General features: G+C 40.9%; 1 protein-coding gene across 1 annotated transcript in view; it reads right to left on the bottom strand.

Moving 5' to 3' along the window:
- The window catches only part of LOC136863663 (rho guanine nucleotide exchange factor 11), a 673199-nt gene that overhangs the window by 641325 nt on the left and 16603 nt on the right, over nt 1-15271 (bottom strand). The gene's annotated exons all lie outside the window — the stretch shown is intronic.

Below are 15271 nucleotides of genomic sequence, written 5' to 3'. Positions count from 1 at the left end.
GTGCATTGAATAAGTGAATGCGCAACTGAGGTCGGCTAGAATTATAGCATCCTGTCCGATTGGCCTGGTTACGATTCGATTTAAAATTGTTTGGACGAGGTGCACTTATCCTAAGTTCATTCAATGGGGACTAGGTGAAAATACCACTCTTAGCCTTCCTATAAACATTATTTGTGCATCTTTTCCGACTTCCAGTCAAGATGAATGCTGCGATGTACACTATATAGAGGTAAGGTACACTTTCTTCGAATCTTAGCTTCAGTAATTACAAATATGCACACTAATAGAGTCACAGGTTGTTAGACTTCAGAGACACTAACCAACCATACGAGAATGTTCACAGAAATGCCCAAAGCGGAAATTATCAGAAATTTCGAAAAGTACAGGTTCCTTTTACACAATAACCAATAGGAAACAAGTGGTCAGAAGTGAGGGCAATAAAGCTACCAACATAAAATATTGAGTCGCTATCAGTGACATACTTACAACTATTCATTCCTTAATTTTATTCAGTTTCTTGAAGGAAGTTATCAAGACGCCTCTGGATCCTCCGTGCGCTACAACTTTGTTAAACGCATTCCCTTCCTAAGCATAAAGTTTCTCCATTCCGTAGCTAGTTTAAAATAAGCCAGTATTTTCGTAACACGATCATCTCTTAGCCGCGGTGTTGAAATGAAACGATAACAAGCCAAGGCGACGACAAAGCCGGAGAAAGAGCAAGTGCTATTTTAACTAGTCAGTACACAAGTGGCCGCAAGGTTCTACTTAGTTCTCGAGGCACAATGTTCTTTCTTTCGAAGATGAACCTTCAAGGAATTACAAGGAAAGCAAATAATTATATTATTATTATTATTATTATTATTATTATTATTATTATTGCTAGTCCCGTGGTGTTTGGATAACATCAGGTTGTCCCAAAATAATTTTTTATGATATCGGTGCACCCATTCGATTATTCAAAATTTTTAGTCTCCTAAACATTAAAAACCCCATCCATTATACTATACTTATTGTCTTAACATACTTGAAGTCCGACTCGTTGGCTGATTGGTCAGCGTATTGGACTTCGGTTCAGAGGGTCCCGGGTTCAATTCCCGGCCGGGTCGGGGATTTTAACCTTCATTGGTTAATTCCAATGGCCCGGGGGCTGGGTGTTTGTGCTGTCCCCAACATCCCTGCAACTCACACACCACACATAAGACTATCCTCCACCACAACAACACGCAGTTACCTACACATGGCAGATGCCGCCCGCCCTCATCGGAGGGTCTGCCTTACAAGGGATGCACTCGTCTAGATATAGCCACACGAAATTATTATTATAACATACTTAAAGACTTCATCCGGTAATATATATATATATATATATTTTACGAGTTGCTTTACGTCGCACCGACACAGACAGGTCTTATAGCGAGGATGGGATTAAAAAAGTCTAGGAGTGGGAAGGAAGCGGCCGTAGCCTTAACTAAGGTACAACACCAGCATTTGCCTTGTGTGAACACGAAAAAATCGAGCGAGTTGGCAGTGCGGTTAGGGACACGCAGCTGTGAGCTTGCATTAGCGAGATAGTGGGTTTGAACCCCACTGTCGGCAGAACTGAAGATGCTTTTCCGTGGTTTCCCATTTTCACAACAGGCAAATGCCGGGGCTGTACTATAATTAAGGCCACGGCCGCTTCCTTCCCATTCTTAGGTCTTTCCTACCCCATCGTCGGCAAAAGACCTACCTGTGTCGGTGCGACATAAAGCCGATTGTAAAATAAAAATGGGAAACCACGGAAAGTCATCTTCAGGGCTGACGACAGCGGAGTTTGAACCCACTATCTATCGAATGCAAGCTGAAAACTGCGCGTCCCTAACTCGCTCGGTCCAGTTATATACAGTACATCTATGGTCGAAGTTAACGTAGTTCACTCCATCCTACTGCATCACACATATTTTAAACACCTAAATGATGTGCCTTTCAAAACTTCAAATTAATGTGCAAATCACAAGGAAATGTGAAGAGGTGCTTTACTTTTAATGCATAATTTCACCAAACCCACAGAGGTTACACTACCCTATATCATCACTCATGTGTTTAGCGCCCAGCTTTACTTTACACGAAGGTATTCAACATTTGCCAGAGATTCAAGTTTTTGACTATCGGATGGTTGTTTATGGTGATTATTTTAAAATGATATTTGTTCGTAGCGCCCACCTCTACCGATTTTTTGCCACTACATTCACCATATGATAGAAACCTGCGTGTAAATGGAATTTCGGAAGTGTAGAGTGTTGAATGTGAGGAAAGGAACTTTAACGACGATACAAACACCCAGTCCCCAGGCCAGGGATATTAATAATTTACAATTAAAACCCCCTGACTCGGCTGAGAATCGAACCCGGGGCCGCTGTGTGACAGGCAGACACGTTGCCCCCTACACCGCGGGGACGGACTGTTTATGGTGATAAAAGATCCTGGCTCATTGAAGAGCGAAGACATGTTTTTATTAGTTTTAATTGTCCGGCTCCTTGGCTAGGTGGTTAGTGTGCTGGTCTAAGAGGTCCCGCGTTCGATTGCCGGTCTGCATTAGATTTCATCATATGTAGGGCCCCATCCTCACACATGCGCAGGTCGCCTTTTAGGCGTCAACCCGAAAGACCTTCACCAGGTCTCTTCGGAGGTTACACGTCATTTTGATATTAGTTTTAATTTACTGAAGCTATGCAACCCACATGCCACTGGAATAGATATAGTCAACAAATTCAAAAGATACAACGGAAAGTATATGATACAGTTTATGAGGTACGGTATTTAATTTCCTACTGTGAAATAAGCCTATAGTACTTTTCATTATATACGCATTACAAAAAATATTTTTTCCTTATTTAGGTGCCTCCTGAAGTCTACGGTTCTAGGTAGCGTGCCTACCTCTTACCTGGACGCTCTGCGATCAATTTACGTCCGGTTCAAGGATTATATTTCTAAGCTGGAAGTTAGATCAGGGTTCACTGCAGCTCCTGTGACCAAATTAGGAGTTAGCTGATAAGAGAGGTAGCGGACCCATCGCAGTAGCAGGGAAGACTATTCTGCACAGAAATCTCGCAAACATTTTACGTTGACAAACTCGTACTAAAGCAGATGTATTCCATAGTCGCAACACAGGGAGAAGGCATGTTCCATTTAAAGTAATACAGTGATGTATCGTAACTATTCTCCATCATGCGAAAAACTGTCCATCTCCGCAAGAACACAAGCTCTTTCTCTATTATGTTTCTTAACAAGGGTTTTGTTCCTTTGATATTTTACATGGAATGAGATGGGACAGATGATCTGAAACTATATATATGTATGTACTCAGAGACGTTACCTTTATTTTCCACTGTATGTACTATCAGAATATCTTGGTTGATCCTGGTAAATAGATTGAAGCAATCGTATTGTTCCCTTATGAGCTACAGCAGCAGAAGGAAGAGAAAGCGATGGGTCGACAACTAGGAAGGAAGCGAGAGAGATTATTATCCGGACGATTAATTATCTTGGCCTGTCAGATATTTTATTACGTGCGCAGTTAGTGACGGGTAAATGCCTTTTACGATCTCGGAACCATCCTTCAGATATTTATACAGACCAACCAAAATATTATCACCCATCCTTTACGTAGAGTTTCGCTATAAAGAAACCTATATATGCTGTAAGTTCTATGCCGTACCGACTCAGACAGGTCCCATGGCGACGATGAGATATGAGAGGGGTAGGGCAGGGAAGGAAGCAACCGTAGTCTTAATTAATGTGCATCTCCTGCCTTTGCCGGATGTGAACATGGGAAACTACAGAAAAACATCTTCAGTGCTGCTTTTTTTTTCGCTAGGGGCTTTACGTCGCACCGACACAGATAGGTCTTATGGCGACGATGGGATAGGAAAGGCCTAGGAGTTGGAAGGAAGCGGCCGTGGCCTTAATTAAGGTACAGCCCCAGCATTTGCCTGGTGTGAAAATGGGAAACCACGGAAAACCATCTTCAGGGCTGCCGATAGTGGGATTCGAACCTACTATCTCCCGGATGCAAGCTCACAGCCGCGCGCCTCTACGCGCACGGCCAACTCGCCCGGTTTCAGTGCTGCTGACAGTGGGATTCGAACCCTCTATCTCCAGTATATAAGCTAACAGCTACACGGCCGACCCACGCAGCCAACTCGCTCGGTACGATGAAAACTATAAGCAGCTACGAGTGAACTTCTAACGCAGATATAGTTATGCATGTATATCTGCGGCCGAACACAGGTTACCTTAAGGACTCCGTACCCTCTCCTATAGTCTAATATTGTAATCATAATGTTAAGTGTAGTATCTAAATATACGAGAAATCAAGTGTAGATAAGTCAGTTACGTATAGGTGGCTAATTGTTGAAGGAAGGAATGAGAGTCAAGACAGTAAAATATGGGGGGGCATTCAACAATTTTGGAGGACAGCTACATTTTACATTCTATGCTCTAATTTTAAAACGACATATTTTTTATCGTTTTCAAAAGCACTGTGTTTCCACTTCCCCTCATTTTTGACCAAGAGTGCATTTACTAAGGAAAAATTCATTTCACTCGTCGTTGACGTACAATTTCTTTCCAGTCTGTGGGTTACAAGACCCTTGATATAAATGAAAACATATCAAAGTCAACAAATTCTGAAATAATAACATATATATTGAAAATTTATAGTCTAATGTTATCACAATATTTTAAATTTGAAAATAGAGGAAAAATTACATATTCATGGCACTTATTTGTTTTATCGGTTACATGAAATAATTACTTCCTAACAGCACTTGTTGGGCCGATGGCCTAGATGTTAGGCTAATTTAAACAACAAACAAACAAACAAACAAACAAGAATTAGCACTTGTTCTATATTTCAACCTCTGGTGTTATAATTACTAAGTGTAGAAATACTGAAAATCTCAACATAAATAAAACTATTGCATCATTTATTTTGCTTGAAACTGTATTTATCGGTACTTCTCGCCCAAGCCAAATCTTCTTTGTTATTCAGTAGATCCGGAAGTCTGACTCGTTGACTGAATGGTCAGCGTACTGGCCTTCGGTTCAGAGGGAACCGGGTTTGATTCCCGGCCGGGTCGGGTATTTTATCGTTTCTGATTAATACTTCTGGGTCGGGGACTGGGTGTTTGTGTCCGTCCCAACACTCTCCTTTTCATATTCAGACAACATACCACACTACTAACCACCACAGAAACACGCAATAGTGATTACATCCCTCCATAAAGGGTTGGCGTCAGGAAGGGTATCAGGTCGTAAAACAGGGTCAAATCCACATGTGCAACGCAGCCCGTATCCGTGACCCCACAGGTGTGGGAAAAGCGGTAGGAAAAGAAGAAGAAGATTCAGTAGATCCGGAATGCTTTTCCAAAGATGCTATGCCAGCTTCTTCGCACTTTCAAAGACCATACCGTTGGCAACAGTTACGCTATGTTTGTTTGAATCCAGATGGCAGACCAGGTGCGTATTTTGAAAATTCGTACCGATGATGATAATACGAAAATTCGTTCAAATATAAAACGAGACAATTGCGGAACAAATGATGTCTCGCACGGGACTTCTCACAAAATTCCTAAAAATGCGGGACGGTCAGTTACCCTAATTACGTACCACTTGTGAGTGAGCACTCAGATGGTGAAATAATATCTAACATGTCATATTATGGACCATAGTGACGAGGCTGGTAGGTAGTCCCTAGTCGTTGTGAAACTCCTCCAATAACTTCGGACCAGCAACAAAAGCACCAATAAGGAGGCCAATTGCACGAATACTTCTTCTTTTCTTACGATCTGCTTTACGTCACATCGACACTGATAGGTCTTATTGCGATGATAGGACAAGAAAGGGCTAGGAGTGGGAAGGAAGCGTGCGTGGCCTTATTTAAGGTACAGCTCCACGATTTGCCTGGTATGAAAATGGTAAACCACAAAAAACCATCGTCAGGGCTATCGACAGTGGTGTTCGAATCCATTACATCCCGAATAAAAGCTCACAGCTGCGTCAAATAGATTTTCAGAGAGTATAAAATGTAAGGTAACACACTTTTAATGTTATTTGAAACAAAATTTTCGAAAGTGGGCATTTGCTATTAGGTTCTACTAGGATTCAAAATCGTGATAATGTGTATTTATGTTAAGATAACTGTATTAATAAATAAAAATAAGCAGAATTGTTCCAATTACAAACCGGAATTTCTACACTCATTCAAACTTTTAACTTCGTTTATCTCAGTTGCATGATTTTGGACTTAACACATTTTCCTTGTAACTCCACGATTTGTTTGTTTACTGGCCCATGTTCATAGAATAATGATGTTTGTTTATAGTTTATTTGCGTTGAGGTAATATTCTTATACCTTATTCTATGAATACATTTATTTATTTTCCTTTCCGATTTTGTACTCTCACGACTGGCTTCATGTCTGAAACAATGTATACATTTATTTTATAATGAACGGAGGTTAGTTGTCCTCTTGCTTCCAATATAGCGTGCTTGATCGCGGCCGATGTTGGTGGTATAGGAGGGCGTTTAAATTCTACAACCCCGTGCCTTTGAGTTTGTATGTTAAAGAACTCGTCGGGGCCAAAGTTCTGATAGCCTGGCGTGTCTTAAAATCCATAGTAATTGAACGGTCGTGAAAAAAGATGAATTTAAAAATTAATTTATTCTACCAAGAGAAAGTTACTACAATTAAGTGGCTTAAACAATTTACAAGTACTTTAGTTGAAAGGATTTGAAATAGAACATAAGAACGAAAGAAAAGTTCGTAAAGTTACAAAAACACATTTTAACACAGAAATTTCCTTACCAATCAGTAAATCAAATACTTTGAATTTATATTCCATTGTAAGCCTGTGAATTTAACTTGTAGTAATTACTTCCGCAGTAAACTTCCTTTAGTAATGTTAAGACCATGAGCAAAGTGAAGATCAAGGTTATCAAACGTACGTAGTATCAGATTGTATTTCAGTAAACATGCGGTGAATTCTTGTAAAATGCTATTTCAGGAACACGAATCATAAAGAGCTATCGGTAACTTAACATTTCCTTTCCTGGTATTGAAGGACATATTTGAAGAAAATCGCAGCTACCTATGTCATTATTCACAACTTCATGAAGGAGATTTCTGAAGAAAAAAAAAACAGCCTGCTATCGCGTTATTCACACGTGTATGCAGAAGTATTTTACTGGAGTTATCTCTCGTCCATTCATAGTGACGTGGAATACAACTCATTCAGAAATTCTATGTAATGGGCGGGGCATCTGGGAACACTTTTTCTGATATAGTTTGTGATAAATATAACGTAGAAAATGTTTTCGAACTTTCAAATTTTGACTTTTGTATGCCTTGTATTAAGATGGCTATGTGATCAAGACCTGCCTGCTGTCATTTCTTGATGGATGCAGTACTTTTACATCAGTCCCTTGGCACAGGCCAGAGCAAAGTGTAGCTTCCACCGAAGTCCCAGACTCATCCATGGCTGTGACAATATGGAAGCTGCTGGGATATGAATGGTGTAGTGTAATGACATTCGAAGCATAACCAGTGCTGAGTGTTATGAAAGGTGTTTCTCACAGGGTTAGTGGTCCTGCATTACCACTGTCTGATCCACCGAGGAAAGCAATGGAAAACTGCCTCACTCCTCATCTTGCCTAGTAATCCTCATTTTGGTGTTCCCGTTGGTTTTTGTGGTTTTGCTATAAATGCATAGACTTTGTTGTTGCTATTTGAGGATCCAACCAGCCTCTGGGCTGATGATCTAACAGACAGACATCATAAAGACAAATACTCTTCCTAAATATCGTTTTTAATATTTACTTTACATCGTACCTACACAGATAGGTCTTATGGTGACGATGGGATAGGAAAGGGCTATGATCGGGAAGTAAGTGACTGCGGTGTTAAATAAGGTACAGCCCAGGATTTGCCTTTTGTGAAAATGGGAAACCAGGGAAAACCATTTTCAGAGTTGCCGACAACTGGGTTCGAACCTTCTATCTCCTGAATGCAAGCTGATAGCTGCGTGACACAAACCACGGGGCCACTCGCTCGGTAAATTCCATTTTAAACCTTAGGAGGGTATAATAATTATAATAAGCTGATAACTTGGAAATTACTCAAATCCGTCGTGTTTCTGATTAGGAAACCAAATTTTTTATAAGTTTAATTAACCGTAAAATGAATGTCCTCCTTTGGAGATAAATTTTCCTTTATGTAGGCTCCCGGATAATTCGTTACGTAACACGGTAAAACATTTCAATATTTATTTTGTATGTTCTCAGTTTGAGATGTTCCATGTGTAATGCGTAAGAAGCAGCGTTATTATTACTACCTACATTTGATGGTTTTCGGAGACGCCGAGGTATCGGAGGTTTCTCCCGCAGAAATTCTTTATCTGCCAGTAAATCTACGGACACGGTGCTGACGTATTTGACTACCTTCAAATACCACCGGACTGAGCCAAGATAGAACTTGTTATGTTGGGGTCAGAAGGCCAGCGCCTCAACCGTCTGAGCCACTCAGACAGCTTATTATTATTATTATTATTATTATTATTATTATTATTATTATTAGTATTAGTATTATTATTATTATTATTATTATTACATTGGCATTAACCGACGCACTACTGGAGGTGATATCTCTGAGAAAGTCGTCTCAGATCCAGCCAGTCAAGCTGATAAAACGAGAGATCTGATGTTGAATTGGCTTTTCACACGAAATTTACGAAAGTTAAATTTCATTATGACTGGTAATAGTTTATTACTTTCCTTTAAAGGCAAGGCATACGAAATTTGGAGGAGTAATTGAACCCTTAGGGAACCTGGAGTCTAAATAATCAGGCCTCTAGCCATGATTTCCCTGCAGGGGGAAAAGTTAATCCCACGAGATGAAAATCGATTTCTGAACAGAATTCTATTTGCGCTTTTACAATCAGCATGGCTGATGCTTAGCGTGCGACAAAGTTTATTTTTACAATCGCGACTTCTCGCCAGCAATTACAACATTTCTTATAGTAGTAAAACGTGTGGTATGCCATCAGCTACGGTTTCCAGTAATGAGACTGGTTACGTGTTTTTTTCTAACCCGAGGGATATAGAGGGTAGTGCAATACTGTATGCCTTATTAACTTAGCGTACAGGAGTTTTTGTTTAAAATACTGTACCTTACTTAACCTAGGCACTGTGTAGTCAACACTCCTGTTCATTTATTGTATGGGAAAGGAACAATACTAATACAAAAGTAAGGTAAGGGTGTATTCTGCCCGAAGGCAGGTCCGAACCTCCGCAGAAGTGTGCCTGAGCCGGAGTTTACATACGGTAGAGTGGCCTGTTCCTTTCCGCTCCTTCATTCCCTTACCGCTACCAACAGCGCGTGGCAACACATCCACTTCTTGACCGCGCCCAATATTGCCTAACTTCGAAGATCTCACGAGATCCGGTATGTCAACACGGCTACGGTCGTTGGCCTAATACAAAGAAATTGAATAAAAACCTTTTCCATTTACAGAGATGAAGTAAATAGAAGAGAGTAATATAAAAGTGTTGAACTGTGGTAATTTACAATAAGCGTGGCAAGAAAAGCCATACCCATTTAAAGAGAGCTGGAATGTCCTATTTGGCCAATGTTAAAATTGCCGAACATCTGACCCTATATCTCTGAAACCTCTGCTGCTTGAACTATGAAATATCTGCATCCGAATTTGTATCTTATTTTGAATGAACTGAATCAGAATTAAGTGACCTCTATGGTCTGAAGAAGATCTATGTTTTCCTTCTTTTTATAGGCCTACAGTGCTTTCTGAGAAAAGTATATGTTACATAAATTAGTCTAATTGGATACTTATCAGTAGAAAGGTGTAAAGTGCCAAATTTGTAAACGGTTAGCTACTGGTAAGAGTTCTTTTTCTGAAAAAAAATTTAATGGATTCATTTTTGAAAATTAGAATATTGGAACAAAAGACAACTTACGATCGATCTTTAACAGTAGATTGATGATAAAGTCAAAATTACCACACTGAGAAAAAAAAATCACAATTTATGAAAAGTCCCAAAAATATGTACAGTATATATGCTTTACTTCAGATCTTCAAATAATATTCTGTATGTTCTTGCTTGTCCAAATAGGAGATCATGGCTTCCAAATTGTTCGTTTTCTCGAGTAACATAAAATGTAAAGAGAAGTTCACTTGTAAAACGTCGTAGTGTAAGAGCACAGTAAATGATATGAGCTGACAAGATGGCATCTCTCAAGCTAGATAACCTGCAGATAGTGTAGTGTTACGTGACCAGCGTAACGTCATCTTTACCCATACTGCTAGGCATTCTTGACCAGTGTTAATGCCTATAATAATATATATATATATTACATATTATATAATTATTATAATTATTAATTATAATAATAATTAGTATTATTATACTCGGGCCGATGACCTTAGATGTTAGGCCCCTTTAAACAACAAGCTTCATCACAAGCATCAATAACACTTATTTAATTGTTTACATGGTGGTAAATCAGTTAAATCCTCACTAGCGCCTTACAATCGATTTCAAAAGTCCCCGCGCATGAAGTTTTCAAAAGATTGAGCAGGTGGCTGTGCGGTTTCGATCACGTAGCTATCAGTTTGCATTTGGAAGATAGTGGGTTCGAACCCCGTTGTCGGTAGCCCAGAAAATGGTTTTCCGTGGTTTCCCATTTTCACATCAGGCAAATTCTGGGGCTCTACCTTAATTAAGGCCACGGTCGCTTCCTTCCAATTCCTAGCCCTTTTCTATCCCATCTTCACTATAATATATATCTGTGTCAGTGCCATGTAAATCCGATTGTAAAGAAAATGTTGTCAAAGGCGCTAGGGTGGTGAAATACACCCACGTCAGTGTGGTACAAAGCGCATTTAATTGTTCTTTCTAAGACATATTATCACAATATTTAAAGTTATCAAAATACAACAATAATAATGATAATAATCAACATCATAGCAGTACTGAGTAGCTCAGAGACGGTGGAGTGCTGGTTTTCTGAGTCCAGGTTGGTGATTTCGATCCTGGCTCACGTGGCGGTATTTGAAGGGTCTGAGATATGCTAGCCTCATGTCGCTAGATTTACTGGCATTTAGAGGCAACATTATGACACCTGGGGGTCTGCGATAATCGTAAAGGTAGTTATTAACAATTTGCAATAATTTCGTGTGGTTATTACAGCCCAATGCAGCCGTTGCAAAGGGGACGCTCTAATGAGGATGGTAGGCATCTGCCGTGTTCATGTACCACGTGTTATCGTGGTGGAGGAAAGTGTTTTTTGTGTTGTGTGAAATGGAGGAATGTTGGGTACAGCATAAATACCCAGTCTCCGAGCCAATGGAATTAACTGTTTACAATTGATATCCCACGACTCAGAGGGTGCTCCGGGGACTGAAGTCCACAATTGTGGCTATTCAGCCATGAGTCTGGACTAATAATTTTACGCGTTCAACGTCTCTTTTATTCTTAATGGACGTAATCGTCCGACTCGTTGGCTGAATGGTCAGCGTACTGGCCTTCGGTGTAGAGGGTCCCGGGCTCGATTCCCGGCCGGGTCAGGGATTTTAACCTTAATCGGTTAATTCCAATGGCCCGGGGGCTGGGTGTTTGTGCTGTCCCCAACATTCCTGCAACTCACACACCACACATAACACTATACTCCACCACAATAACACACAGTTACCTACACATGGCAGATGCCGCCCACCCTCATCGGAGGGTCTGCCTTACAAGGGCTGCACTCGGCTAGAAACAGCCACACGAAATTATTATTATTATTAATGGACGTAATGACGCTAGGGTGTTGAGTTTTTCTCTAAAAAGTGGATCTTGATGTGTCAAGAAATAAACTGATACAGGTTGTTCCATATTTCGATCACGTAGCCTAAAGCACATGGGGCGAACATCATATCAACTGTACCACTAAGCCACCATATTCCTATGTGATAATTATTCGCCCAGTGAAATGGTACTGTGTTCATCGACTAGATCATTTTCTGCACGATTAACTATAGACAGACAACAATGAAATACCTAGATTCAAAATATGTCACCTTTCTAGCAGTTAATTCTGCAAGAACAAAGTCCTAGGTTCAGTTCCAGGTGACGGCTGTGGAGATAAAGTGACAATTTATACAAAACAGAATATAAAATAATGGTACGTCATTCACACACGGAACAGTTTGTAGCGCTTCGCGTCTCAAATATCGCTCACAATGATAGCGCATTCTTTCATGGATAGTGATTGGATTTTTTTCCATGTAAATGAGCTCCCATTTATCTGCAGTATTTTACTTCTTCTTGTCTGCAATAATCCGAACATTGATACTTACATATACTGTTTACCAGCTAATATTTTCATCTTGTCGATAACATATTTTTCTCCGAGGCAAAAATGGAATATCTCTAACGGTATTTCATTCAGTAGAGATTTTCTATAACAAACACAAGCGGACGACGCAGTGATGAATGAGAGTCTAACAAATCCGGCCGTTGTTTCCAAGCTCTTGATCGACTACGCCACACGATTAATGAAAAAAGGTCTTTTGTTTACATACTGTTGAAACACGCTACATTTCAGAGGAATGATATTGCAAAACAAATGAGAACATCGCTTTATTTTCAAGACTCTTCATGAAACAAGGCTATGCATGAGATAGCTTCCAAATTGTATCACGTTAATAGTTACATTCAATCTGTTAGGGTAGGGTTTTGTTCGAATAAAGGGCTTAGGACGTCTTTGACTATAAGGCTTGTGAACCTGTGTATGCGTGAGGACCGTAAATGACCTAGTCTGTAGTAGCAAGGGAAATCATCGTTGTTTAGAGCAGGCATGTCAAGGTCACGAGCTGATTGACAACTCTGCGTGCACGAGAAACAGCTGTTACGAGCGCTAGCGCAGGACGTTATCAGATAGCGCGACCTGCAGCGATGTCCTATATTACACGTTCATGACTACGCTACTCCGTGCAATACATGTATATATGCTTTCACATAAGGACGTAAATAATTAACCATGTTCAATACGGCATTTGCATAAAATGTGTCGAACAATGTAATCACCGTGTAGGCAATCCTGCTCTTGGCTAAGTGGTTAGCGTGCTGGCCTTTGGCCACAGGGGTCCCGGGTCCGATTCCCGGCAGGTTCGGGAATTTTAACCGTGACTGGTTAATTCCCCTGGCACGGGGACTGGGTGTTCTTGTCGTCTTCATAATCATTTCATCCTCAAAATGACGCGCAAATCACCTACGGGCGTCAACTCAAAAGACCTGCACCTGGCGAGCCGAAGTCCTCGGACACCTCGTGGCACTAAAAGCCATACGCCATTTCATACCGTGCAGGCCTACAAGAAAAATTAATAAAAATAAATCATCTTTAAAGGTTGCCGTAAGTAATGAAATACAAAATAATAGGCATTTAATTTTTAGGGGCCTACCATTGTTAACTCTCCTCAGAACAATTAGAAGCAGAATGATATCGAATACTATGGCGCTACTATATCGCTTTTGTAGCTAAACGTCATGCTTTTATTAAACAAAAGAAAATAGGCTATGATAACATTTTTTACTAGTTGTTTTACGGCGCACCGACACAGATAGGTTTTTTGGCGACGATAGGACAGGGAAGGCATAGGAATGGGAAGGAAGCGGACGTGGCCTCAATTAAGGTACAGCCCCAGCATTTGCCTGGTGTGAAAATGGGAAACCATGGAAAACCATCTTCTGGGCTACCGACAGTGGAATTCGAACACACTATCTCCCGGATGCGAGCTCACATCTGCGCTCCCCTAACCGCACGGCCAACTCGCCCGGTCTATGATAAAATTAGAACTGTTCAAGCAATCATGTTGATACAAATGTACACAAATAAAAACACACACTAACAAATTACTGTGTCAATTCTTATGCCACAGCTTGTGCAGCTGGATGTTACAACTATTACTTGTAGACCAAAACAGGTAACTAGAACCTATCACGGGTATGCCCACAGCCCTGAGTCAGTAACGTGGGGAAGTACAAGCCGAATGAATGGAAGCAACTTGCACCTTCATGCGCGGATATTTCTAGCGCGGGACTGTGCTTACGGCGGGACTGGAATGGAAGTGAGATACTATCCCAGTGTTTACCCGAAGTGCGAGAGGAAAGTACCGTGCCTTCAAAGGAGCACGTGCTGGTGATATATTCTTCAGAACTGCTTCTGGCGTAGAATACGTGCATAGTAGTGTCATGCAAAAGACGCTCTACGCTCGGTTGATATTTGTCGAGCATGACCATGACCGAATTTCCTTCTCAAAGGCGAGGCGAGCTATGTTCGTTCGACCTTGCCCCTTAATACTCGCTCCTTTACGCGTTACCTCACAATCAGTTACGGATAGAGGGAGTTCCCCTACGCCCGTCCTTGCTTCTACGAATGGTGGAGGAAAGTGGTAACACATCAACAATATCTGCTTTGCCGAAATTATTACCGATCAGGCCTAATTTTTTAAAGTCTTCCCCGGCAACGGTGTTGAATGGTCGGAAATATTTGGCACATATGAAAACACGCGTGCTAGGTACTCTTTTCTTTGTATTGCCGGGTAATGCTTGGTGTGAAGCGCTAGCATTAAATTTGCAAACAGTTGTACCGGATTTATACGTTAACAGTGCACAGAAAACCTACCCTGTCTGCTGAGTGTCTGCAGTGACCACAACTAGTAACTTCTTCCAAGGAACAAGAACTGAGCCCATCTCTCTTGATTAGTGTGTATTTACTGTTTTGAATTTTAGCCATAACGCTGTCCATCGATCCACGTGGCATGGTGAACTTCAACTCAATACGAATGGTTAATTCAACCATTCCACCATTCTTTTATGCCTCCATATTCTCGGTCTTCGCTCTTTGTACCCTCATCTCTGGATGAACCACATTACTAGCAACGTGAGTAAACTAAGCAAGGTCGTCCTCCCTATTCAGCCAACTTAGCTTCGAACATGCCCTGTCGAAAGAATTGGAGCAAACTTGGACATTTTAGATTACACGCTCCATTTGTGCGCAATGGTGGTTGCATATACTGCAAGGCAAGTCTTACTCCGCCTTGGTTACCAGTCTCAGGTTCGAACAATGCACGCCACTAGTGTATAGCTACCGTACTGTACTCGGGATGGTGATGGTTACAAAAGTACGAAGTTTTGAAATCGGAATATTTTCTAGACAACACGTACGATGAAT

Source organism: Anabrus simplex, chromosome 2, assembly GCF_040414725.1.
Source record: "Anabrus simplex isolate iqAnaSimp1 chromosome 2, ASM4041472v1, whole genome shotgun sequence".
Classification (NCBI taxonomy): Eukaryota; Metazoa; Arthropoda; class Insecta; order Orthoptera; family Tettigoniidae; genus Anabrus; species Anabrus simplex.
The sequence above is the reverse complement of the archived record's forward strand: the minus strand, read 5'-3'. Positions and strand labels throughout refer to the sequence as shown.